At 42.7% G+C, this 27,500-nt stretch overlaps 1 protein-coding gene across 2 annotated transcripts in view; it reads right to left on the bottom strand.

Annotated features, from left to right (window-relative positions):
- LOC125955761 (LIM/homeobox protein Lhx6-like) overlaps nucleotides 1-23,481 on the bottom strand; it is a 94,045-nt gene extending 70,564 nt beyond the window's left edge. For both annotated transcript variants that reach the window (XM_049686911.1, XM_049686912.1), the window contains exons 1-2: nucleotides 23,328-23,481; nucleotides 22,401-23,186 (exon numbers count right to left, since the gene is read on the bottom strand). The gene's annotated coding sequence lies outside the window, so the exon portion shown is untranslated. The remainder of the gene's footprint in view (nucleotides 1-22,400; nucleotides 23,187-23,327) is intronic.
- Nucleotides 23,482-27,500: the final 4,019 nt, after the last annotated feature.

Raw genomic sequence — 27,500 nt, 5'->3', positions numbered from 1 at the left:
AGAGGAAAGCTAATCCCTGACCAAGTTTGTATTACTTACTTCATTCCATCAAGGGGCGCCCCCTCACTCGCTAAGGACAATGTAATATTCAATTGCCCATGATTATCGTTTGCGGAACATATTCAATTCATGCGCTTTCTTACTCGCACACTAAATGGTGCTGGTAAACTCATCCGCCGGATTTCACGCGGAAAGAAGTGGATTCAATTGTGCAGACACTTTGATTGGAAATCGGCATTATTATATTGATAATTTTAATTTACTTCATGCCTTTCCTTACTGTGTGCACTGTTATCCTTGTGGATTCGCTGTGCAATTCCGACAAGCATCCCGACGACTCTTGTCACCGCTAATGAAAATAGTCAAGAAGCAGGTGGACGCTAGTAATGATATTAACGATATCGTTCGAAACCACAAAGGGCGGCGACCATTCTCCCCACCCCCCTTTCCTAGCTCCACAAAACACATCGTTGGCTTTCAACTTCGGAATGTCTTCCGCTCTTGCCGTCGGTGCACGATCGCTAGAATAACTAATTAAATTAATTATTCATTAGCCAAAGTGGTTTTGAGCGGTCATTGTTACGAACAAGGCACCCGGAGGGGGTGGTATATCAATATAGGAGGGGCAATCATTAACGGTCATGGCATGGGCGAATGGGAGAGACAAGTAGATCTCTGTCGCTATGTGGATCTATTGCGGACATTAAAAAAGTCTATATCCTTCGTAGCCAATGAAGAAAAACAATGTCTTTTCTACGTGTGAAAATCAATTTGCTTTAAATTTTAACAGGCGTATCGTGCCAGCAAAACGCAAAGAACTAGCTTTTTTGTACAGCGAGGAAGTTATTTTGCAATGTATTATGTATGTTTTTTGTGTGGTCAAAGTTATGGTTTATGCGTTTCATTGTAGAAAATTGAGCTAAAATAAGCTATTTTTGTATCCTATAACAAGTGTCTCTACAGACACCGATTGTAGTTTTATGTATGAACGTTTCGTAGCAATATTAAAATTCGATATCGTAACGATAATTTTTTGCGTGAGTAGAAACAACATGAGGTTGTTATGGTTTAAGGTTACTGGATTCATTAGGTACTTAAAAATAATACTTCGCACTTCTCAATATAATTCTCAATAAACGATAATAGATACATAAAGTATGACAAACAAGTTTATCCACCCCGGCCAGAAATTTAGGTTTTCGCTGTTTTCTCCAAACATCTAAGTCAAAAAATAAAAAATCATATATCAATAGAGTTGTTTTTTATTTTTCTTCATTTTACTTTATACTTTTTTCAAAAACACTCTCTAGAAAAAAAGATATCACAAAAATAGTCGAGAAAAGGTACGAAAAATACGCAAAAAAAGTTTATTCACCCCATACAAAACAATGTATCGTATGGTTTTCTCTTGAAAATAATTAAAAAATATTTTTTTATTAGGTGCAAGGTTGCAGTTTAGTTCTTTAATCTCATGCGCATCTTTTAAGATCCTAGCGATGGTTCTATCGCCTAAAATAATTGAGTTATGCACCAAGTTACTAAACATCTGATTCATTTTAAAAGGGACTCTATTAACATCACTTAGAAATGAACAACTATTAATTTGTTAGGAACATCTTAGGTGCATAACTCCATCCAACGAAGTCACGTGCATCGTTGAAATGGGGAGAAAAAAATATTACATTATTATTTTGAAGTGAAAACTCTCTATGTACTTCATACAAGCTGAAAATAGGCTTCAGAAAGAGCCTTTTAAAATGCATAAAAAGGCTGCAAAATCAATGGAATCATCAAATTTAGCTTTGTAATGTTGAATATATTTAAAAACGAACATTTTGGTATGCCATACACATTCCTCGATCACAATCGAATCGAAAAATCTGGTCGATTTTGAAGAGTCAATTTAAGGGGGGGCTTCGGTATTTTATTTTAATTCTTCGCATTTATTTTTTATAATTTTATATGACTGCTTATCCTTTCAAGAGTATTGTGTAAAGTTTTGAGATCAATCGAAGCAAAACTGACAAAGATATTGATTTTTGAAAAACAGAGTTTCATACAAGACTCAGAGCATCTCGCATCTTTGAATCGCGTTTCCCAAAACTTACGTTTTCAAAACCGGTGCCCATCGTAGCATAAAAACTACTGGACCGATCGATTTGAAATTTTGAACACATAATCTGTACACTATTTGCCAGGTAGCCCCGTCGAGTTTTTGTTAAAATTGTTGATACTTTTTTTTTGATAATTCTTTAAATTATATAAAACTCGTTTTTTGAGGCAACATCGAAAAAAGTAACACTTTTTCAACTTTAAAAATCTGCCAAAAATCGAAAAATCCGAAATTTAACAAAAACTCAACGGGGCTACCTGGATAAACTTATAATCTAACAAAAAAATACCCATTTGTATGTTTCAGATGATCCAGCACGTAGCTACGATGGGCACCGCAAAAAGTACATTTTTGCAAAATTGCCTTTCTCGATTGGATGCCATGAACGTAGTTTTGATCAAATCTTCTCCAAAATAGAACCAAATATTCTTGAAAAGTTGTAGTTTAATATGACATTCACTTGTAAAAATTAAGTTGAATGGTTTCTGCACTAAAAATCGTCAAAAATAAGGCTTTTTTGAACCCGAAATAACCAAAGCCTCCCCTTAATTAACATGGAACCACAAAGGCAGCTTATTATTGCAAGGAATTTTAACTGATTGGAAAGAACAAATGTACCAGAAATATCTGCTATTGTTGTAAAATGAATGTAAATATCATAGGATTTTTTGTTGAAAGCTCCATCGCTTGCGGAGATGTGTACTATTAAACATGACAAACATATAAGGGTGGATACACTTTTTTGGTATGGTTTTCATACCTTACTCGACTATTTTTGTAATATTTTTTTTAGTGTGTTATTTTTTAAAAAGTTAAAAGCAAAAGATGAATAAAAAACTATTCTATTGATAAACGATTTTTTTTATTTTTTGACTTCAATGTTAGGAGAAAACAGCCAAACGTAAAGTCTCGGAGGGGTGGATAAACTTTTTTTTCATGCTGTATGCTTCGAAAAGGCAAACCTGAAAAGACGCCTCATCGCAATAGACATGTAGTCTATCAAAAACCTTTCTTGTCTAAGGCGATGGTTTTAACAAAATGCATTTACATGCATACACAATCCATTAATTTGCTGCAAGGAAGCGAGAGATAGTTGGGCACCATGAAAACCTGCTCAATTTCAATTTTCCAGCTGGTAAGGGAATGCATTTGCAGCGGAATTCATGGCGAAGGCCAACGCCGCTGCCGCCGTTCTGCTGCTGCAGGGATAATGGATGATGGTAATGTTATCTATCAAGTTCATAAAAAAACGAAGTGTTGCAATTATGCAGAGTTTATTTATGACTTGACGTGTGCAAGTGTGTAATGTGCGCGCTACCAAATAAATAGTATGTTGCGCGTGTAATGCGCGCGTTAACTGTCTACCAAGTTGCCCGCCGCGTTTTTCTGTGTTCAGAAAATCGGAAAATGAGTGTACAAACTGTTGGGTTCCTAGGGCCTCCCGGATGGTGGGGTGGGTTGAAAGCGTAAACAAAGTAGCAAACAGCTTGCGTAGAGCTTCATTATGATGGCCGGTATCTCGTTAGTGGAAAACGCAGACCAACGCGCACCGAAACGAAACGAAACGGTAGACGGTGGTTCCACGGTTTGTTGCAATTGACTGTTGTTGGCGAACGGATCCACGGGCAACTGTACCTTATTTTCCTCGGTCTGATATGGCGTGGCGTCGTGGCTCACGTTGCAGCGTAAACGGGAAAACTTCCCCATAATGACTCCATCACTGCAAACACACACGCAATCCTGTTTAATTAATTAATCTATTAATTAAAATCGATTAAGAAGTATTACGTCCGCGTCTTGGGGCTCGTGCGCCTGGTTTTGCAAGCTTTGATTACGCCAGTGTCAGCGTGTGTGTGCATACGAATGTGTATGGCTTTGGCCATTGAAAACACACATGGCACTGACAGGCATCTTGGGAGGGCTGGGTGGGCTGGGCGGCCGTGGTAGTGGAAGGGTGGCTGTGCCCGTGCATATCGAAAACGGTAATTTGATACGCTACGCCAAATGTAATTAACTTGCGTCGACTTTTGGTCGACATTTGGTGTGCGTCTCGTGCATTGCTCGAGCTCACAGCTGGAGCAGAATAGTCGAGCAGGGCAGTGGAGCCCCGAAGTGATGGATCAGCTTCTGCGTCTGTGATTGCCTGAGGTTCGGATAGTTGCGAAGGGATACGTAGAACAAATTACTTTTATATCATTAAGCGTATTCGAAGCATGATATCCAATGTATGTGCGAGTTTCACAAGAATATTTATGATTGCTAAGTGTTTAAATATCACATTTTGTTTGCATTCCTAAATGTAGTTAGTTAGCAAATTTAGAATAACGAATTAAAGAGAATATTCTATACTATTTCTCTACTAAACTGCAACTAAGAAACCAAAGATTAACTAAGTTGTTCCAGTGCATGCACTCACAACAATGTTTAGCACTCTCGGTTCAGTCAATGATACGATCAATATAACAACGTCAATACGAATCGTATCTACAAGGACGTCGTGTGCGGCACGGTATTCTGCCGGTTATAATGAGGATTCCGATTCCATGATGCTCATTATAAAGAATCTAATTTGTTCTCGATGAATGGCACAGCAGCAGCAGCAGCAGCAGCACTTCACAGAGAAACGACGCATCTGTTTAATTGGAGAAAAAGCAAAGCGGCATCGGAGGGAAAAAAGGGAAAACTTCTCACCATGCCCTCGATCGCAAAATTGTCTTCATCATCGCCCATCGCCATTAACGTCAGACGCGGGTTCTTCTGGCAGAGACTTGTGGTAAGCAAAATGTGACAGACATCCTGTCCCGTAGAGTAGCGCACCAACGGCGGCCAGTTGGAACCGATCCGCCGCCACCCGGAGAAGGGGACTAGGCACAGAGAATAGGATTGACAACGGCGGCGGCGGCGGCATAAGAAAGAGTTCTGCGAGCAGCGGCGAGCCAACGGTTACTCCGCGCTGGCAGGATGGAGGGTCGCCTGAATGTGGAAAAACGATAATAATGCGGCCCTGATTTGCCACCATTAAATTATAATAACTTTTGAATTTAAACTTCTCTAACGAGGTCTGAATAAATTCTTTAATGATGTTTTCTTTCCATTTAAAAGTTTCCAACCATCCGACACTCCCCGTCGGTTTCACTCTCTCTATCTATCTCTCTCTCTCTCTCTCTCTCTCTTTCAGCTCCTGCCATTTCTTAACATCGGCACGTCGTCCGTTTTGTCGAGTCCCCTGGTTTTTCGGGGGAAGAATCCGGGAATCAATGAGAGTGAACGGATAGCTGGCTAACGAACGATACGGGACCGGAAGTCGCTTGGTGGACGTCAGCGAGAGTGTGATATTTTGTGCAGTTTTCAGCATGTTTTTAGCAGCAGCAGCAGCACCGATCGCCCCCTTTGGTAGGCACAGGCCGGCCGGCCGGCCGGCCGGCTGGCCGCAGAGTCCCGGCACGTGCCATGTTCCATTTGTGAGGGTAGCCGGGGGGAAACTAAAAAGTGACGGATGTTCCTAAAAGGCACCCAAAAGGCTCAGGGGGATTTGCCCGTTAAAGGGCACAGCACTTCACTTAAACAGATCGTCGAAGGGAGGGCGAAGAGTTTGTAGAAGATATCGATCCTAATTAACCGAAAACGCCGGGATTAGGTGCATGATGGGGTTGACTGTTTACGGCGCAGTGGTTGGTCAGGTTTAAGTTTTGCTAATAACTGAGGGTGAATCAAATTTTTCAACCAAGTCGCGAGATGTGGTATCATTTTCCTCACTGATATTTTGAAGTAAAGTATAACGTAAATGGTAGTTTGCTTAAATAAGATAACTAAAGGTTTACAAAGGTTGCTGGCTGCACTAGCAACTTTTTAAGACGTTAAGAACTGTCAAAATGAGGTTGAAATAAAGATGTTATCGTCAGCAGGTTCAGCATGGTTAAGATGAAAGAAACTTTCTTACATATGCAAGTTACCAGGTGTATAGCCTTAGATCTGCTGTTCGCTTCTAGATGGGTTTATCGAGCAAATTGTGCTGTTATCAGCATATCATACTGTTTTTTGAATGGGTTCGACACTTCTTCACGTAAATCAGAGCACATAATAAGGGATTCCATGGGAAAACGTACATTTTTCCTTGCATAATGATGTCTAGTTTTGTGCTAGAAAAAAAAGCATATGCGAGAAGCTCAACTTATTTGTTTTAATTTGAAAAAATCGGCTGCCACGAATCCCATAAAACGCTTGTAGGGAGCTTTGGTAATAGAGCACTATCGAAAATTACTTGGAGAGATTATTTTTATCGGTTCTCAAATTGCTATTTTGACTTAAGTGCATGGAAATCTACCCAGAAAAGTTGAGGACTGTGAATTGAAGGCTCTTTTGGATAAGGATGATACACAATCGCAAAAAATACTTGCCCAGCAGTTAAGAGTTACTAAACCAGCCGTTTTAACAAACGTTTACTGGCCATGGAAATGGTTAAAAAATTGGAAAAAGGGTAACTCATAAAGATAGGCAGATGGAATGACGTCAAAACACATGTGAAATTTGGCTTTCTAAACCAGAAAAGCAGATGCAGAAACATCTTGTGTTAACTGAAGATGAAAAGTGGATATTCTTTGAGAATCCAAAAGAAAAAAAAACGTTAGTAGATCCCGGTGAACGATTAACTCCTTTCTCAAAACCAAATCGCTTTGGACGCATTGGAATGCAGTGTGTTTGGTGGGATCAGCTGGCTGTCGACTACTATCAGCTGTTCAACCCTGAAGAAACTGTCAATGGGCATCGATAGCATTAAAAACTAATCAAATTGCACTGTGCTTTACATAAAAAAAGACCGAGTTATGAACAAAGACATGAGGAGTTGATAATACTCCACGACAACGCGCCATCGCACTCGTCAAAAATGATCCAAAATTGCTTTGATACACTCAAGTGGAAGGTTCTACCACATTCCGCTTGTTCTCCAGTCCTGGCTCCTTTAGACTATACCCTGTTTTCGTCGATAGGTCACGCGGTACGCCGACCAGCACTTCGTTTCGTATGAAAATGCCTGGAAATGGCTTGACGTGTTGTTTGCCTCACAAAATGAAGAATTCTTTGGGCATGGTAGATGCTCAAAAGACGGGGAAAATGTGTTGCTATAGAGGGAAAATACTTTGAATAAATTATTTTTTGATTTTTTGTTTTAAAAAATGTATTTTTTTTCGATAAAAAAACCAGCAGACTCAAATTTATACATCTGGCTAGTATTCTTATCAAGCTCGGTTAGAAATTCGCTGTAAAGAACTGTCAAAATGCGCAACGCATTGTTGGTGTGCATTTAAGAGTTGCAAAACAAAGTTGCTGCCGTGGCCGTGCATGGTTAATAAACTTTCACAACTCGTCAAATGACAGTCTTTACTGTGTTGAGAAACCTATACATGAAACCACCGCAAAAGCACCATTTAGGATGATTTACCGATCATTATTAACTTTGTTGCAGGTAATGGTTTGTCGTTAAGCAGCAAAACCTCAGGCACTTCAAAACTACAGTATTTTTATTTGTAGTTTCGACGTTGTTCAAACCGCCCCAATCACGGCTAAACCGCAACGAAAATCGTTTTAATTGTATTTCGTTCGATTAATGGCTTTCTTCGGGGAAAGGGATTTTAAAATGCATCAATCCGGTACCGGCGAGCGGGGTGAGCGCAAAACCGTACGCCAGGGGAACAAGCCGCGGTGCGTTCTACCCTTCCCTCCCTCCTCTTACTGGCTTACTGGCCAAATGCGGGCCCGTGTGGGGAGGAGGGAGGGAGTAAGCTGGCATCTTTGCAATTAAAATGCAAATCGCGTCATGCACTCGAGTTAATTACATTTGGGGGGTTCGAGTAATGCGGGCTCGTTCAATTACTTTCCAGTGTACGAGACATAATTGCTTTGCACCCTTTACCACCCCAAACCCCAAACTCCCACCCCCCATCCCCATCCCTTTCGCTCGCTCGCTTGCTCGCTAGTGAACGGGTTGCATCATTGCAGAGACTTCGTTTAGGCACTCGTGGCACTACAGCTGCATGTGAACCTGGGTGTGTGTGTGTGTCTTTGCAAAGGATTACTCACTGTACTTATGCTAAAAGGGTTTGGGGGTAGCCGTCAATGCGATCTCATCGAAGCGCGATGGCTGGTGGAACCGATGCCGGCCGCACGGACACGGACACGGACACGGACGGGCAAGTGCTGACGGACGTTCAGCATGCTACGAAGCGGGTTGCCAGCGCCAGTGATTGATGTATGCGTATGATAAGTTGCGAAATGCGCGTAAGATATTAATTAACTGAGGTTTCGCTGTTGTGGCCCCTGTTGTGTTTGGAATCAAGTGCGTGTTCTGCGTTCTGCGTTCAACAAGACGATGGTCAAGATGGTAAACAATTCAATTAAAATTCGAAATACACTGTTACACTTCGGGGCGGTGCTCTTCAGGTGACGTAAATTAATTAGCAGCAAGTCCGCGGGATAATAATAGCCTTGAGGATATGAAGTAACATAGTAATCGAAGCACTGAAGATGGTGTAGGCCGAACGATACAATTGGATTTGTTTCCGTCGGTTATCATTCAAGTACGATTGATATAACTTCTTGAGAAGTGAAGCAAAAGTAAAGAAATTCATTGCTTTTTGCACCAAAAGTTGGAGAAGCAGATGGCACGATGAAGCCATTTTCGTCGTCGGACAGTTTCTTAATGGGGAAGATGATCCTTCCGGAAATGATATGTGTGTGTGGGTGTGTGTACGGGTGACACATGCAATCGGCCGGACACACACACGAGGTAATGGGAACAGACACATTCTCGGTGCGGTCCAACATCCGGTTTGATGATGCAGTTTGTCGCATCACGAGCACAATTCTTATTTTGATATTCCATTTTCCGAGTTTGCTGCATGAGTTTTGCTATTAGCTTTTGCAATGGGCAACGGGTTGGTCTGCGGGAGTGCCCGAGAGACGATTGCGCAGGACCACGTGACGTATGTACGAGTTTATCAGCTTAGGTTATATCAATTTGTCAATCTGTTTCCCTCGAGTTGTTGTGTGGCAGCATTTCCCCCTACTGAATAGTGTACACCTAATACTCGAGCGGGGCTACTATAGTACTTGATTGGACCTTCTTGTGTTACGTAGTTTGGACCAAGAAGTCTGTTTCTGCGGGGATGTCGCCTCAGATTCACATTTCCTTCCCACTGTCACTGTCCAACCAATGCTGTTCCTTTGAGGAGGTATTGAAAGAACCATTTCTATAATTCAACGGCAATCAAGGATGAATTCTTGACCAGGGTTTTGTTGGATTCTTCGGGGGAATCATAATTTTCCATTACCACATCTGGTTGACGTATGGTATCTAATTGGCTGATTCCTTTTCCCCGAAAATTAATAACAACCATTCCGTTGCTGTACTTACTTCGAATCTATTACCAATCGTACTAGGACGACCAAGAAAAAGGTCCACTCAGCCTCATCGTCATTATCTTGGTCCCAAGTTATCAACGGGAATGTAGAAGGTTTGCAAATTCGATTCGAGAGTATTGTGCAAGAGGCATAGGGTTGGCTTGATCGTGTGTTTGCGTCTCTAGAGTTGCATGAGTGATAAACTAAGAAATCCCGGATTTTTCCCCCATTCGCTTTCCGTTAAATTGGTATTGGTACAGAGGGATACAGGGAGCCGATGAGAGCGCGACGAGGGAAGGAAGCCAGCACACCAAAGCACCACCCCCTTGATGGAAAGATGCAGATATATTGTACCGCTCGTGATCAACTTCCAGCCAAACAGGGCAATGGCACTGGAGATGGTGGCCGGTGGTGGGGAGAAAATATGGAACGAATACTCCCATGGTCCGGAGGAGGAAGCGGAATAGCGGAATAGCAGGAAAGCTAGTGGACACACATAGAGAAAATTGAAAATGGAAAAATATTAAATTGATTTCCCTTTTCCTACACGTTCTACCATCGCCCCTCCACTCAACCATTAGACGCGCGCGTGTGTGGGTGTGTGTGTGTGAGTCGTGGGAGGTAGCACATTCAGAAGCGTGTTCCTCTATCTGGCTCTACTGCCCGGTACCGACGATGCCACGTGGTTGCAAATCCAACCAGCACCACACATAAGACGCTTATGCGATCCAAACGCAGTCGCAAGCCAGCCGCCACTGGGCAAAACAACCGGCGCCTTTTGGATTTGTCCGACCTCTCCCCCTCCCCCCGGGTGGTCCGGTGGTCCGGGTGACCGAAGGACACCGAATGGAGCAACGATAAAAAGCGAATCCGATACGGTTATATCCCTCCGACTAGATTGGATGGACAATGGCAAACGAAATATTGGAACGGAAGTAACTGCAGGTCCCGTGACCACGTGGGGAGGGCCATGGCTGAGGCTGAAGGGGGATGAAAATTGGAAGCGAGCTCCGAGCTTCCGAGAGCAGCAACCGGGGAACAAGACCGGCCGGCCGGTCGACAATCGAGAGCGATTCACGACGTTTCACGCTTCTCCGAGCAAGTATGCAAATAATATAATAAATTCTGCTCGTGAAGTTTGCTGCAGTGTTGTTCATATTGTAGGAATTTTGATGAGAAATGAGAGCCGTTCTCACCGGCAAGTTGTGTTTGATTCCGTCTGCCGGTTTCGCTCCGTTCCGTTCCGGTCGAGCAGCAATTGGTGCGATTATCTTTGATGCTGACATTTGTCATCAGCTCTAAACGGCTTGTAAATGTTTGTTGGGCAACTAAACTAGCCAACAGGAAATGAAGTAATGAATTTCTGCATCTATGCATCCAGGTGTATGCAGATGAAACCGCACTCCGTGTTCTTATAGGCCAAATGGAACTGTAGAACCATTCTCAATGTTTCTTTTTGTTCGTTCGGCATTCGGTGCGCAATAGTTCTAATGTCACACTACAATCAATATTTTCATTGTGTACAAAATGGCATGTTGCATCCTTAAAAACTGCAAAATGCGGACATCGTTCATTTTCGGCTTCCATTTTTCCATTAAAAATTGGCCACAGAATCGCATCAAATGCTTATTGAAGCTTACGGTGAGCATGCTCTTGATGAAACACAGTCCAAAGTGTGGTTTTAATAATGTAAAAATGCCAATTTGGTGTGAGAATCGAGGATCGTATTTTGCGATACAGTTATTAGCGAGCTATACAGGAAACACTTAATCGCTTTCTAACCGTAAAATGCGCATAAATCGGCCAGAATATCGAAAACGATAAAACAGTCCAATTTTGCTCGATGGTAATGCTTCGGCACACCGCAAAAGACCGGCCAAGGGACGTTACAAAACCTCAATTGGAAGCAGTTATTACCAGACTCTACCGGAATAAGATTCATTTGCATCGTTGCGACAGCTACTGGCCCAGCAACGGTTCCATTCTTACAAAATTAAAAACAAATGGACCTGTGATTAGTTCGGAACAATAGAATCGACATTTGTTTAGGAGAGATATCTTTAAATTTCCTAAAAGATAGTGTATAGCTTAAAATTGCCAATTCTTTGAAGAATAAAGTTTCTCCATTTTCGTAGAGTAAACGTGTTTTTTTTTCTTTGACAAAAAAGGCGCTTTCATACAGTATGAAAAAAAAAGTTTATCCACCCCTGCAAGAAGTTTACATTTTGGCTATTTTCTCCGAACATTTTTGTCAAAAAATCGCATATCAATAGATTAGTTTTTTATTCTTCTTCATTTTGTTTTTTATCTTTTGAAAAATAACCCACTAGAAAAAAAGATATTAAAAAAATAGTCGAGTAAGGTACGAAAAACACGCAAAAAAAGTTTATCCACTCCATACAAAAAAATGTATAGAATTGTATAGTATCGAATGGTTTTCTCTTCAAAAGAATCAAACAAAAAAAAAATCTCTCCATTTCAAGGATACAGTTTAGTACCTTAATCTCATGCGCATCTTTTAAGATCCTATTGATGGTTTTATCTCCTAAAATAATGGAGTTATGCACCAAGTTACTAGTCAACTGATTCATTTAAAAAGGAGCTCTATGAACATCTCTAAGAAATGAACAACTATTAATTTGTTAGGTACTTCTTAGACGCATAACTCCATTATTTTAGGCGATAGAACCATCGATAGGGTCTTAAAAGATACGCATGAGGTTAAGGCACTGAACTGCATCATTGAAATGGAGAAAAAAAAAAATATTTGATTATTTTGAAGAGAATACCATATTTTTTTGGTATGGAGTGGATAAACTTTTTTGTCGTAGCTTTCTCTACTATTTTTGTGATATCTTTTTTTCTAGTGGGTCTTTTGGAAAAAAGTAAAAAGCAAAATAATAAAGAATAAACTATTAATACACGAATTTTGATTTTCGGACTTAGTTGTTTGGAGAAAACAGCCAAAACGTTAAATTCATGCAGGGGTGGATAAACTTTTTTGTCACACTGTATGTATACATACTCTGGTAGCATCATTCTAATCTACCTTATGGTCGCTGTTCAATGCACTATCGTCAACAGTAAAAGCCAATAAAACCATCAGCTCCTTCTAATAACAAGCAACAAGTCTTGTTGCAAGTTTACACAGTTACGTATCGAGCTCAACGATTTCAACAACCAATATCAAGCTGTTTGACAAAGTTTCGACGACAACCATCGACCACTCTTCTATCGCTCTTTCAACCTGTGAAAGATGATAACGAAAGTTGATAGGCGAATTTGAAAATTTCCCGCAGAAATGTTTGATAAAATTAAGTGCCACCTGAAACACCATCACCGCCGGTCTCGACTCGTGACATCGTGACAGCTTACCGAGGCGTGGCATAAAAAAGTTGTTTCACCTTCGCGATCCACTGGCACCGAATCTGCTGCCCTGCGATCTACTATAATCATCAGCAGTGGGGCAAGAGTGTGCGTGGTGGTGGTGAAAGAAAGTTATAAAATAATATTTGGAATCAAAATGAAGCATTTTAATAATATTAAACTGTTGCTACAATCTCGAGATACTATCAAGAGCCATCGTCCGTGTGCTGTCGCGCGTGGGGGAAGTGTGAAGTGTGGCAATGTTAGGCGATGGGGGGGAACAACAACGGAGAGAGAGAGAGAGAGAGAGAGAGAGAGTGCCTCTCTGAAAGCTATTTCAAGCCATTTTCGTTCGTCGTTCAAACACTCAACACGCCTCTGAACGCTGAATGAAAACGATCTGTGGCCGGGAGGAGAGATCCCTTTCGGTTTGCCGGCCGGTGAATCGCTCGTCAGCGCGTGAGCCGCTTGGCTGCTTGGCTGCTTGGGTGTCGCCTTCCTAGTCACCCAAAACTTCGTCCACCCTCACTCTCTCTCTCACCCACTCTCACTCTCTTATTTCTCTTTCACTCTTGCACTCCCGTTTTTGGGGCGGAAAATGGGTGATGACGGCGCGTGCCGATTTGCCGGGATGGTTTTTGGGAAACTTTTCCAGTGGCCAACACCAGCACCTCTTACCCCGGGGGGGGAAGGGAAATCGGGGATGGGTGATTCCCCGTCGCCGTAATCGTTGTCGGTACACTTTATCCTGTTTTTCAACCAAACGCCAAACTCACGCTCACACACACACTGCTACACAGAATGACATTAAAATTTCTATTCGTGGCCAAAACATGGCCAAATCGAGGGCCAATGTAGTACGTAGCGTAGGGAATTGATTGTTGTGTGCAGATTTGGTGGCGGTGTTCGGGTGCAACGAGGGAATGTTCAGAATGCGGAAAGCGGAATGGAAATGGTTTAGGTTGATAGTATTACGAGGAACCGGCAACGACGAGGTGCAGCAAATAGCAAAAAAAAAAACACACACACAGAGTGGAAATTTGCTGAAACTGGACGAACGAGAGGACAGAAGTGGTTGCGGTGTTGAAACGAAAGCATTGGCAGCAATCGTCATCGAAATGTGTTTTTTGTTTCCTCTTGTTTTTTTATTTGTTCACGGTGACACTCTCACCGCCCCGATATCCATTGAGCCGTTGGTCAATTTGAATGTGTGTGCTAGAAATTCCCGAACTTTCCCGTTTGGCCGCGGCGAGGTTCTATTATTTTCAATCCATTTTAATATGCATCACATTCATTCAGGCTATGTGCTCCTCAGGCGGAGCTCTAGGAAATTGGCTAAACTGTTATTTTTCAATAAAAACAAAAAAGAAAACTGAACAGAACGAATTAAAAGCAGCAGTTGGTTTGAGTGCGGCTATTAGAAGAGAGTCGATGGGATTTTGCCACCCACCATTGGAATATTCAAAATCAATAGTTCCGCGGAGTACGAGTAATTGGACTAATTGAATAACCGATGTCAATGGTACGCTTAGTCGTTGCTCCTATATGCCAACAAGTTTTATAAAGCAGATAGATCTACTGTTACCCCAGTTGATAGATTTACTGTTTTAAAAATAAGCTTTTCGATCACTTATGATAATTCTTCCGCTTTCATATCATTGCACTTATCATTGTAATATGCGCGCCCGACTCAGCCAGTGGCCTCCATTAGGTGGAAAACGAGGAGTTAATTTCTGGCCACCAGAGGTCCCGACGATGTCCTTTCGCAGCAATTCTCCTGCAGTCGTGTTCGTGTGATCCCGGAGGACGACAATGGCGTTGCACATGTGATTGTGTGCGGATGATTTTGGTTGTGGGGTGGTGGGAGGCGAGGGGGTTGTGCCCCCCCCCCCCTCCCCAGCATGCACGATTACCTCGGTCAATCTGCGGAAAATCAATAGCTGGCAAAACTAATTAAAAACAAAACAAACGAATAAGTCAGCAAAGGAATGGCGTGGCTGCGGACCAGTACAGGAAAGCTAAATTGCTTTCTGTAGCTTCACGAAGCAGGGTGTGGGGCAGTGGGCAGTGTTGGAGTGGGACAAGCAACAGATATAACCAACAGAGACTGTCCCTTCAAACTGTATAACGCTTTAGTATAGTATTGTTTCAATAACCACGTAAAAGAGAACAGCGATGGTTGGAAAAGAAATAATATTAAATTTACCGTAAAAAAGGTAACAAAACATTATACAGGGGATAAATGGTACTGCTGAGATAAAGTAAATTTAATTTAATGCTCATCCCTCAACCACCAAAAATCCATCCAACTCGTAATTAGAAAGGCGTACCGATAAAAATCGTGCTATTTAAAACTAATTTATTGAAGTAATGTTTATCAGATAATTAAACTGTGTGTGTTTCCATATGTTCACGTGTGTGTGTGTGTTTTTTTTTATTCTTCCTGTTGTCCTGAGTATAGTCTGTCTCCCCTTTCGTTTCGTTTCTGTCAGAAGCAGCAAGTGCGCCCTTGTTTTGGTCTTCATGCTTGTATATCTCGCTATGCTGCTCATGCTATGAAAAGCTGCGAATGCTCGGTTTATTTCGAGCATGTTCTGGTCCGGTGTGTGGAGAAAGGAGTAGAGCAGCAGGAAAGGAGGGAGGGAGTAAACGCCACGTGGGTTGCACTTTCATACTGGCTATTGGAGTGGTACGTTGTTGGTACGCTTGCTGGAGTAAACATGCAGATGATTTGTTAATGGCCGCATGTTAAAAATAAGGGTTCCTTTTTTTGGGGCACTTGCGGTGAAAACGTTTGTGGATTTAGATAGAATTTACTGCCCCTTGCGTTCTTATATGTTTTACTATAGTTAAAAGTCAGTCTGGATTATAATGGTTTGAATGTTTGCTATTAAACACATGTAGCTTAAATTTAACCATTCTGAAACATCTCAAATCATGCTGATGGTGGTTTGTAAAAATGTTTGTAAAATTCTTTCACTAACTTACTAGTTTTAAAAATAGCGAGACAAAAGTGCAAACCAAAAGAGTCACTGTTCTTGTTACAACAGCAGCGCGGTCCCTGTTGTGCACGCAATATAGGCAGAATATGCTTAGGACTCTTATGCTTCTCTCTTTGCCTGGAAACCATTAGGCCATTAGTGGGTAGGAAAACTCGACGAACGGAAGCCACTTCTTCCGCTCGCTCGTCTCTTCCCCACCGGGTAAGGAGCGCATACGCCCAGCCAAACATTCATACATACAGTTTGAGCTTGTTGTTGGATAGTTAGTTAGCGGAGTTAGTTAGTTAGTTTTGCTACCCCATTTCCCCAAAACGGGCGAGAAGCAAGTCCGAATGCCAAAAGCTGATGCACTACCGCTGATCTCCAACAAGAGTGCCATAGTTCCTTTTTGGCGATTGCATCGCCTGGTTGTCGGCTACTGGCCTTTACCATCGCGAGGAGCATCGGCTGTATTTACCCTTTTTGTTGCTACTGTTTGGAGCTTATTAGCACTTCGTTCGGTGCCCGGTTTTTTTTTTCTGCAGCCAAACGAGTAGCGCATGAAAACAGAACCGTTTTGTTTACAATGAAGCTTGCAGGGCGGTGAGGTTAGGATAGGAGGTTGCTTAGGCAGGATATCAGGGCACAGCCAGCAAAAGGAGGAAAGGATGCTAATGGGGACAGGAGTCGCCAGGAAGCCAGAAATGAGCTGCGACGACTAGTCCGTTGAGCACTAGTAGTCCGGGGCCGGAAAGGCCAATGAATATAATTAGCATGCAGCTACGAGGCGCTGGCTAATAGGCAACCGAGCACAAAACACTACCCCACAGGGCAAGAGAGCTACTGTTAGCTGCTCGGTTGAAAAACCCGTAGACATTCATCGTGACAGAGTACACTACTGCAATCGCGGTTCTGCGGAGAACCGAAGACCCCCGGTGCCTGCGTTTAGGGTAAGGCTGCTTAAAAATGATGGTGAAGACGATGGCGTGCAATGAAATGGCACGAAGAAGGACACGTCCCAATAACACATAGGCGCACAGTACTTCGAGCAATTACGTTAATTAAATTGAATTATACATCCAGCGCCATGCAGTGACGATTACGGTTGCGAAAAAAAGGGGCTGAAAAATTCCTTTGAAACGTAAGATGGAGAGAGGACGAAAACCATGCGCATGTCACCGACTGTTTTGGGCTAACAAGCATTTCCACTTTGCCAGATCCACGCGAAACCCCGTAGCCCAGACGATGGCATGGCGTAGGATAATCGATTGTATTCTACTTGGAATATCACATTTGTCGACTTAAATGGACTTAAACCAACGGGAAAATATGAATACAAAACTCCAAGTAGTTTGAAGCAATAGACAACTCGTTTCTGTTCGACAGTCATGGATGGATGGATGATAATACTGATCAATGTTAGTTTGAAGATCCTGTCGCCCGATGGATGGATTTCTTATTTTTTTCTTCGCCAAATGGGGTTCCCTCATATGGGAATTTATTTGTAAATAGCAAAGTTGGACACGGAGCCATCATCATCATCGGATACACCGCTGTACGCAAAACATGCGCCACCACAAGAGATGCGCTGCGGAATTGATTGATACAGCTTGTCGGTTCTTGTTTGGTCGTTTTGTCGTGTGGTAGATGTTCTTGCAAAACGTGCGTTTACGGCCGGTTGGTTGGTGCCCGACGACCTGCTAGTGGCATGGTACGAAAGAAAATCAATTAAAAGTTGTCTAATTACTTGTAACAGCTCGTTTACGCACACAAATTTCTTTTCACTTCATCCCTGGTACGCGGCTCCCCCACCAGCACATGCCCGGCACTACTGTTAGGCAATGGTCTATCAGCGCCGGAAAACAAATACCCTGAGCTCGATCGAGATACAGCTTGACAAAGCGGCTGGAGACTGGTCCCTGCAGAGCAAGATGTGGTAGAAGAGCCGAACGGCTTAATCAAGACGTATGGTACTGAGCTCTGGATAAGAAATACCATTTACTGATACACTCAATCATTTTTCCAGTTACTTTTCGAGTACACCTAGCACTGTGCTGTGCTGTAGTTCGTTCCATGCTGGAGAAATGTTATCAATACTTTCTTAATGAAATATTTGCATTCGAATTCGATGTAGAACCATACTAGGAATATGAAGAGTATAAGGACTAATTGCTTAAGGAGTAAAATTTGAGTTTATTTCGCCTTTTAGCCATCCGATAACCAAACCATACTGTTGCAGGCTGTTAAAAAGGCATCTATCATTGGATGGCAAGACAAGACAGCAGATGATGGAGAAGTGTTTTCTTTGGCATGAAAACACAATTACGAACCTACGCCTCAGGGAATAACAAAAGAAGGAAATGAGATGCTTTACCCTATCAGATATGAATATGTGGAATCTATCACACAGACAAGGGGGGGAACCAGATGCAAACGAATAATGGTACAGATAGCAATCCAGCAATAATGTGAAAACTGACGGAAAAGTTTTCGTGTGGAATGCTTCATGTTCCATTTTTTGCAGATTTTTTTAAAGGTATACTCACCCTCCGCTTTTCAGTAACTGATCAATCATTTTACAGACAGGCTCGCTCACTATTAGGTACAGATGTTAACAACGTACGTTTCGTATTGGATTCTCGTTAGCTCCAATAAATCTTACATTTTGCATCTCGTTAGCTAGTCCTAGAACCGCGTGTACCATCTCACCCTCTCGCTATTGCCAACACTTTTTCGCACATTACTTGGACAAACGATTGTTGATAAAACAATATAAAGTATGGGATTTATCAAACAGAAAATATCGGCTCTTACGGACTAAATGTCATTTGAGTGTGCTCGACAGAAGATACTATTTAACTGTTTAAAAAAATACCCTGCTCTGCACGGAAGATGAACGAAAGCAACCGTAAAACCAAATGTTTCAAATGTATTAATGGAGTTGAAATTTATGTTGGTTGAAATGTAGCTATTTGCGCAGTCTTGCGTTATCGTCTCTCAATATCGCTGCAACAGATGTCTGGGATGGGTAGATGATCTTAATTAAAATTTTACGACCGATGATCAAAACGGAGCACGGCGTTAAGCGAAGAACGTCTTACGAAACGGTTACGGGACGGTTACCTTCTCGTTCATCCATCAAGCAACGACCAAATGTTTCCGCTTATTTGAGCAGAAGTTTGTGCGAATGGTGGTGCTCCGAGTCGCAGGATAAAGCAGTAGACGTGAAATATTCTATAATGAGCATTCTCCCGTGTAGTTTGCACCTATTAATATTTGAGCGTCGAAATTCGAACCATTGATGAATACTTGCATCGCTTAGATCACCATCGTTGGCGGTAGCAATAAGAAATAATTGGTTCTAAATATAAGTTTTCCTTTGCAGCGAATATTGAAATTTGACACAAGCAACTGAATTCAGAGATCTACAAAACATTAAATTATTTGAAATAACCTTAAAATATTTTAATCTAATGCTAACGAATGTTACGATCACTAACGGGGTTATAACAACTCGGTGAGCAATGCTTAGTACTCGATTTTTCTCTCTATCGTGTACATACTGTTAAGAATGAAAGCTTTTAAGAGTTCTATTGCTTCCCATGCTATTGTTTTCGTATCTGTTGCTATCTCTGGGGCAGGCACTTCTTTGCATTGAGGTTGCTCTCAGAATGAATTTCCTGGCGGTGTCGTCGTGCGGTAGTAGGTTCAGTCTTGTACAGGATGAAGGAACGCAGGTTACATCAGCCAAAACCAATCCATACACCTACACCTAAAGAATTCCATTAAACTTATACGCCATACTCCCCAACTCAGCCGCCCAAATCGCGAACCACTTCGAATATATAGATAGGCAGCACGTGAGAGTGAGAAGGTAAGAGAGAGAGAAAGAGAGAGAGAGAGAGAGAGCGAGAGAAAGCGAGCTAGCCAACCAAGGGAGTGTTTTCGGAAAATGGCAATCAAGTGATTGCAAAAAGCGGTCCTCGTCGGAAAAAAGGCCATTACTCTGCAGCAGACCAGATGCGACCAGAAGGAGTGGGACGCCACGGGTTAAGGAATCGCAGGGATCGTATAAGTGACGGACAGAAGAAAGGCGAATCGGCGGTAGGGAAGGTTGCTGTAACAGCGAAGGAGAAGACCACTTTTACTCTACAGCGCCAGTCTGGGCCAACCTTTTCTGTCGATGCGAGCGGACGACGTCGGGAAAAACCGATAGAGTTCGACGCGCGCGCCGCACGTGGCGTCCCCAGAATCTCCCATCAACGTCGGGTATTCTGTCGGGTCTGGTACAGTGAGACCGTCATAGCGAGCGAAATGTCTGAGTCAAAATATTAAAAAACCTGGAACGAATTATATTTTGTTAAACTCATATTACCTTATTATATCGCAGCGAATCGTCGAAGTTATATTGCTCTATAATATCTTGTTAATATAGGATGCTCAAATAGTTATACTGATGGATTTAACCATTTAAATAACTATTAAATAAGTATCTTTTCCGTTTGTATGCAAACCAGTTCGATGGATAATTTTAGATACCACAATATTTTTCACAATATACTGATGGAAACGAAAATGTGATACAAAGCTAATTTGTTTCAATGCAAGTCAATCACGAATGTGTATTATGTCCATCAGCGCACCACGAAACCGACAACTATTGTTGGCAGTTCCGGCACTCTGATGTAGCGGAAATCTCATTTTTCCAACATTTCTTTCACACTTTCTATTTCATTTCCTCACTCGCGAGAATCGTTCGAATCCATTTCAATCTGCATTAAGTTAGGCAGACCCCTCCCCGGCTCGCGTGTGTGTATCATTGTTAGCCGCAATGCCAATCATTCATCCTATTTCGCTCCTGCTGTTCCTCTGGTGGTGTTGCCGTGCCGTGCCCTGCTGTCCCTTTAGCATTCGACGACCCAACATGCATCTGGGGTGGTAAGGTACTACTGGTGAGGATTTCCAAACGAAAACAAACGATAAACGGGAGGAACGTGTGCGTGTGCGTGGAGTGCGTGCGACGAGGCCGAGGCTGAGGCCGAGGCTGAGGCCGAGAGAAAGGCTGCACACCCACCCACCATTTCTAGGAAGCCATTTTCGTTATTATTATTACTTAATTTAATCCTATCGTCGTCTCTTTTCTCTTCCCTCCCCCCTGTCTGCGCGTGAGAATCCGTGGCCGTGGGGGCGAAGGAACCATCCAATGGAGGGAATGGGTAAGGGTATTGGAATTCGCTGTTTTATGGAAGTTGGTGCGTGTATATATGCGATGAAACGATGCCGATGATGTGCTGATGGGTTATTTGTGTCCTTAGAAAAGGTGTCACTTAGGTTTATATGTTGTTGGATCGTGGTTATCGAGAATAAATACTTTACTTTGATAGTTATTACAATTTTTAAATTGTGTTCACACTTTTAAATAGTCACATGTTGAAATAAAGTATAAAATATAACAGAGAAAACTGTTTGGATCTTCACACACAAAAAACTGTGAGTATAATCATTTCAATTAATTTCCATTAAACCTTCGAAATAAACGAAAGTTTCACTAGACGCTGGATGTTGTTTGTTGAAAATTGCTGACTACGTTACATCAGCTTTCCATCCTCCGCATTAATGGCGATACAATCAATTTTCATTACATGATATTTTTTTCCTAAACATCAACGTGTAGTGTATTCATGGACGCACGATGTACTCTAAGGTAAACCAGGATCCAGTGTGTTGTGTACACACTATCCAAACGATTTTTCCATAAAATTTGCGCTCCTTAAAAAGGATATGAAAAAGAAGGAGTATAACATAGAAAATAAAATTTCATGCTTGAACATCCAACGAAAGTCGATCGGAATGTTAGCTTCGTGCATTAGAGTTTTAACATCAATTCAATATGATTTAAAACTAATGATTTATTTAAACATAGCTTAGCTTATTGTTGTAATTTTCAGTTGTAAAAATTGTCAATAATCTTGCTAAAATTGTAAAATCAGTTGCTGCATCGTCCGGCTTCTTATTGCAACTATTCAAAACGACACAATAAACAACAGAAAAGGAATATCGTGTCCACGAGCGATCTCCCGCCTGTCAGTGCGATCGAAACGATGAGGTAAATAAAGGGAAAAACAATTTCCCGCCGCTAGATCATTCCATTTCCCGGACGCCGTCCACCCCGAACCCATTCCACGGTCCGTTATAGTGACATTTTACACCCATTACAATTCACTCCTGGTGCTGCTGCTGTCTGTATGGCAGTACGGCGCGTGCACTCGGAAAGCGTAAATCGTGTCCAACCCCAATAGCCGCTTTTCCATCCCACGACAAGAGCAGCGTTCGTTCGTTCGTTCGTTCGTTTCGCTTCTAACGACTTTTTCCTCCCATTTCCCAGCAGTCAGTTAATTTTCAAATGCGGTATCTCGGGGACACGACGCTCGCCACCTTTGTGGAGCGTGCCGGTGGGAAATGGCGTAGCCTTTTTACTGGCATTCATTAAAATCCGTTAAATTAAATTACTTTTATATTACGATATTGAAACGTGCACTTACCCCAATTGATTACAGCAGGCGGTGCTCGGTGTCGGTGGAAGTCGGTCGGCTGTGCGACGTGCCGTCACCCGAGATGGTATTCGTGTTCGCTGTAGGATGTGTTGGTGATGTGCAGGGAAACGAACGTCCTTCTCTCCTGTTTGTTTACTTCTCACTTAATTTTCTTCGTTTTTCTCCGATTTTATCTCGCTCTTCTCCTGAATCTGTACCTTTTGTTTACTCCACCGATGCTCTTTGCGAGTGACTACGAATGACGCTTTCCAGCGAAATCGTTTGATCCTTTACCAACTAACCCAACAGCAGCAGGACACGTCGAGCGAGAAACAGGAAAGGAAAATAATTGGAGCCAAAGCTTCCCGATTGCCTCTCGGTAGTCGAGAGCCGCTCCTAACAACGCGTTGTGGCACTGTTGTTGTCGTTAGATTTACTACCACACCAGCAGAAGGAGCTGAAGTCAGTGAATGAGCAGATCCCAAGATGCCGAAGAAACGTGCACGGGAGATCGAGGAGGGGAGGGAATCGTAATCTGACAATCGTAATTGAATCACACCACTTGCCACGTACTCACTCGTTCTCACATCGCACGGATTTATAGATACGGCCCGAGTAAAGATGTTTCAACCCGCGTGCATGGACACTCTTTTGAGCACTAGCACTAAATCACACGTCGCACTTATTGCCACTTAGCGGCGAGGAGGAATTTAACGGCAAAAGGACCAACAACGCGCGGCACACAATGTCACTATTGAATTCACCACACCAAGCTACTGCGATTACGACAAATGACTCCGATTGACGAAATTACCAAGCGGCAGAGAGAGACAAAGAGAGAGAGAGAGAGAGAATGATCAAAACTGAACTGCCTTGTCTTTATTTAAACTTGTACCGGCAGTATTCAACGATGCAGTACTGCTGGAGTCTGCTCACCTTTCTTGTGTTTCTATTGAAATGGTTGTGAACCTGCTTTTGCAAAATGTTCAATCACGATTGTACTGACAGAACGTTTGCACACCAAACACCAGTACTAACCCCCACCGGAAGATGCGTGGTCAATCTTCTAAGTCGAGGAACGCTGCTCGCCCAGTACATCCGCTCGGCACGCGACTATCACTTATAATATGGCGCTTGGTAGTGGCCGCCAGGATGTGAACCATCTCAACCGCTATCCAAACCGATTCGCGAAGCCGAAGAATCGCCTGCTGGCCGAGAGCGAGTTTCCCCACAACGAACCGGAATTTGCGTCATGAAAAAATCAAAACAGAGAGCAGCAGCATGTTCTCTCGCTCTCTCTCTCTCTCTCTCTCTCTCTCGGCCGTGTTTCGGCGTACACCGTTACTCCGAGCGGTGGTATCACCGTTAAAGGACGATCTGGCGCCATTACGATAATTGTAATTGAATGAATATGGCCGTGTTTATGTGCACGCTGCTTGCTCGTTTCCATCGGCACGCGCGCAGAGCACAGATAGAGAGAGAGAGATAGCGGGGAAGAAAGAGAAAGGGAGAGATAAAACAGAGAGAGATAAAAGAAAGAAAGAGATGGAGAGAGAGTGCTGCTATCTCGCTACTTCCGACGGGCGTTCTTGGGTTGTGGCAGAATGGTTTTCTACTACCGCTTGCGATCGAGCATCGGCGTCGTACTGGTTGGTTGGTTTAGCAATTTTGGAATCAATGTCAATGGAGTCGCTGCATTTTAATCTGGGTGTATCACCTTTGTCCTGTCCTCTTTTCTACCTAAAGACCTACTTAAGAAAACTTTACAGACTGTTGTATGGTATGCGCATTAAGTGGCTTTCAACTTTGTCAGTTTTTCAATGTTTGTATGATGTAAATTGTTTGAAAAAAATAGTCTTTGGAAGTTGGTAATAATGACAAGTCTAGGGTATAAAATGTTAAGCACAGCAAAGGTAGCCGCCACTGCTTACTGCTTAGGGCTGATTGCCTTTGCACGTCTTGGATTCTCCCATTTTACCGGTATTAGCATACAACAAAGATACTGCGCTGTGTAGGAGTTAGAAGAAGAAATCCTATTTTAACCGAGTGACGTAGGATTCTAACTCCGTTTTTTTTAGGAAGAAGATAGACAGGGATAGAAAATGAAGAAGAGAAAGAGCAAAGAATCGGAAAAGACGCGAACGAAAGGAATCAAAACAAAACTGATGCGCTTTCCCCGCCTGCTGCGTTTCGAGAGAGATAAAAAGAGAGATTTCTGTAGAAGAGCGACGTTCGTTCGTTCTTTCAATTTCCTCTCCCGAGTAGTGGGACCCGAAGTTCGTTCCGATCCTGCCTCGGATTCGGCGGCCAACAAAGTTTTCCAATTTCATTTTCCCGGCTTGCCACTACCACCACCACCACCACCGGTCGGCCGGCCGGCCGGTGGGCCACTGGCCAATTTCTACCACCACCGAGAACGCTAATGGTATCGCAACAACAGGCGGAAAATGGGATGGAAATGGAATGATAAAAGGAGATAATAATTGCTTACTTTATTTACTCTTTCACTCACTGCGACCACCATTCTGCTCGGTGCGAACCACGCGACGACCGAGCCCGAACCCGAACCGCGGCCGAGTATCGTCAGCATGCGCCGCATCGCCATGGAAGGGATGTTGGTTGAGTTCATCGACAAGCAGCGCGACCAAAAAGGACAGCAACGCGATGAGCAGCTCCCCAGCAACACTGGCAGCAGGCTGGTTGTCGTCTGACGCGAATCGTATCACTTTCTGGCGTATCATCGCCACTTGATATTGTTAGCGTTATTGTTATTATTATTATTTTATTTCATCATTTACCACCCACAATGGCGAATGATGCTTATTTAATATCAATTTGACGGTAGCCGCGCATCAGCATCCACAATCTGCTCATCTGCAGCAGCGTCGGTGCTATTTCATCGCTTTCTTTCTCTAATTCTTCGCTTTTGTTTGCCCCCCTTCATTGTCGCACCGCAGAGTAGATTTTAAGTTCCACGTGATGATTGCACGGAAAGGACCCCATTCCCTATCTCGCAAGGACGCAACATAATCCAGTTGTTCCTCTCGCAGATGCACCCAACGACTGTTGCTTCTATCCAACTACTGCCGATGCCGACGGCGGGCCATGTTTTCCTCCTTTTGTGTAGTTTTGAATTACTAGTAATGAAAGACTTATTTACAGACTTATTTAGCAAAAAATATGCTTATTTTATTCAAATTCGTCGAATTTATGGTCACAGAATAAAATGTCCCCTTGTTTTGACAAAACCAAAGTGGCCAAATTCTTTGCAGAGGCCATCGTACGATGGCTATATTGTAAGATTGCTGGTTATCAAATAGTTGAAAAATTCCTCCGCTCCATCGATGTGAGCGAAAGGAATCAATCTACATTCGCGTCGTCGGCATTCGGAATAGATTTGGAAAGGATTTTGTATCATTCTCAATATGGACATGTGTCCAGTGTGTTTTGTGTTTTCCAGTTGTGCCCGAGTATCACAATGCGGCTACAATGCACTGCATAACTGTTCTCGTTGCAATAGGGTAGCGCGAGAGAGGCAGAGCTAAGGGGGGACGGTGGAATTAGAAAGGAAGCAATATCATTTCTTATGCGACACCCCACGTTTGAGATGGAAGCCAAGGATTAAGGATCACAATCCCGTTCGATCCAGTCTGCTGAATACCAACGATTGGAACACTAGACGAGTGCCGGGCGTCCGGTGCATCCTACCGCTGCTGCTGTTGCTGCTGTTGCTGAAATAGCTAAAATGGTCAAGCCCTCAGCCGAATGGAACGCCATTCGCCACCAGCATGTGAGGAAGCTGCACCGTTTGGTCAGTTCAACGGAACGCGAAAGTAAAATTGATCGAAAGAGATAGGAACTGGATGGGAAAGCGAAATCCAAAAAGTTAGCTCAAATAAATTGAATTTGTTGTGTTATTTGACTCGACAGTTTCCTCGTTCCGGGTCGCGGGACATAAAGTACCACCGTGCGGGTAGGAGATCGGGGAGAAACGAGAAACGTTGTCCGAGTTTGGCTAGAGGAGCCGAAGATGTCTCTTCCTTGACTTTGGTGATAAAAGGGAGGTAAAAATCCGAAGAAACATTGCGCATAGATCCAACTACAAATCACTAATGCAGTAGAGATCAAATGTGAGGCCAACACGTAAAGGCGTACAATGTGGTTAGTAGTTTTGAAAATAGTCATCTAATAAATGGCTACATTCCTTTGAGTTTAAATGTCAACCTAGTCAATTTAATAATATGGAGCTATCAATTTGGCGTGTAGTACATTCTGGGTACTACTAGCAACTATTACAGAAATACGTATAATAATTGGATGACAAACAACATCCAAATCAAAACTTCATTTGTCGTTAATTGAGTCCATCGAGATATCAATAGACAAGAAGAGTGCGACAAAAAATCTATCTGCTGCTCGCAAAAATTATAATGTCATAGAGGTACTAAGACGCAAGCTCTGAAGATTCCAAGATTTTATAGTAGATACGAAATAAAAACAGAGAGAATCGAAGATCCTTTTAGGGAGGGTTTGAAGTTTTTCTGGATATCGAATGATGTAATCAAGTAAGAAATAACTCATTTCTATTTTTTCACGAACACCTTTTTCCATGAAATTGTGTTTAACTCCTTGGCAGTTCTAGATCTAAATATATTCGTTTATGGACACGGTTTTCTAGCAGCGGCGGTCACTCATTCTCTGGGCGATCTTTCGAATGAAAAACGGTGAATTCTCTGCCACGGGCTCAGATGTTTGAGAAAAGTTGAACGACAAATAAATCCACTTCAGTGCATAGTGTCATGTAGCGTTGCATGTTCCTGATTCTCGATTTCCGAAAAGGGTTCGTACGAATAGTCCGGCTTTCGAAGTTTGTCCCTTCGGGAAGAGTGTGGTGCTTAGCGACATAAGAATACGGTCAGACCCTCCCAGAGGGCTACTTCAAATATCGAAAAGTGCTATCGTCCGGTTTTCGTTTCGCTTTGAAGAAGGTGTGGGCTTCCCATGGATGAGCCTCAGTCGAAACGCTTCAAATTCTTCCAGATCGATGCGCACTGATGCACATCTGACACTCTTTTATCTGTAACATTAATGGCATTAGACAGAAATCAG

Source organism: Anopheles darlingi, chromosome 3 (assembly GCF_943734745.1).
Source record: "Anopheles darlingi chromosome 3, idAnoDarlMG_H_01, whole genome shotgun sequence".
Taxonomy (NCBI): Eukaryota; Metazoa; Arthropoda; class Insecta; order Diptera; family Culicidae; genus Anopheles; species Anopheles darlingi.
Note: the sequence above shows the minus strand (reverse complement) of the source record. Positions and strands in the feature narration are given on the sequence as shown.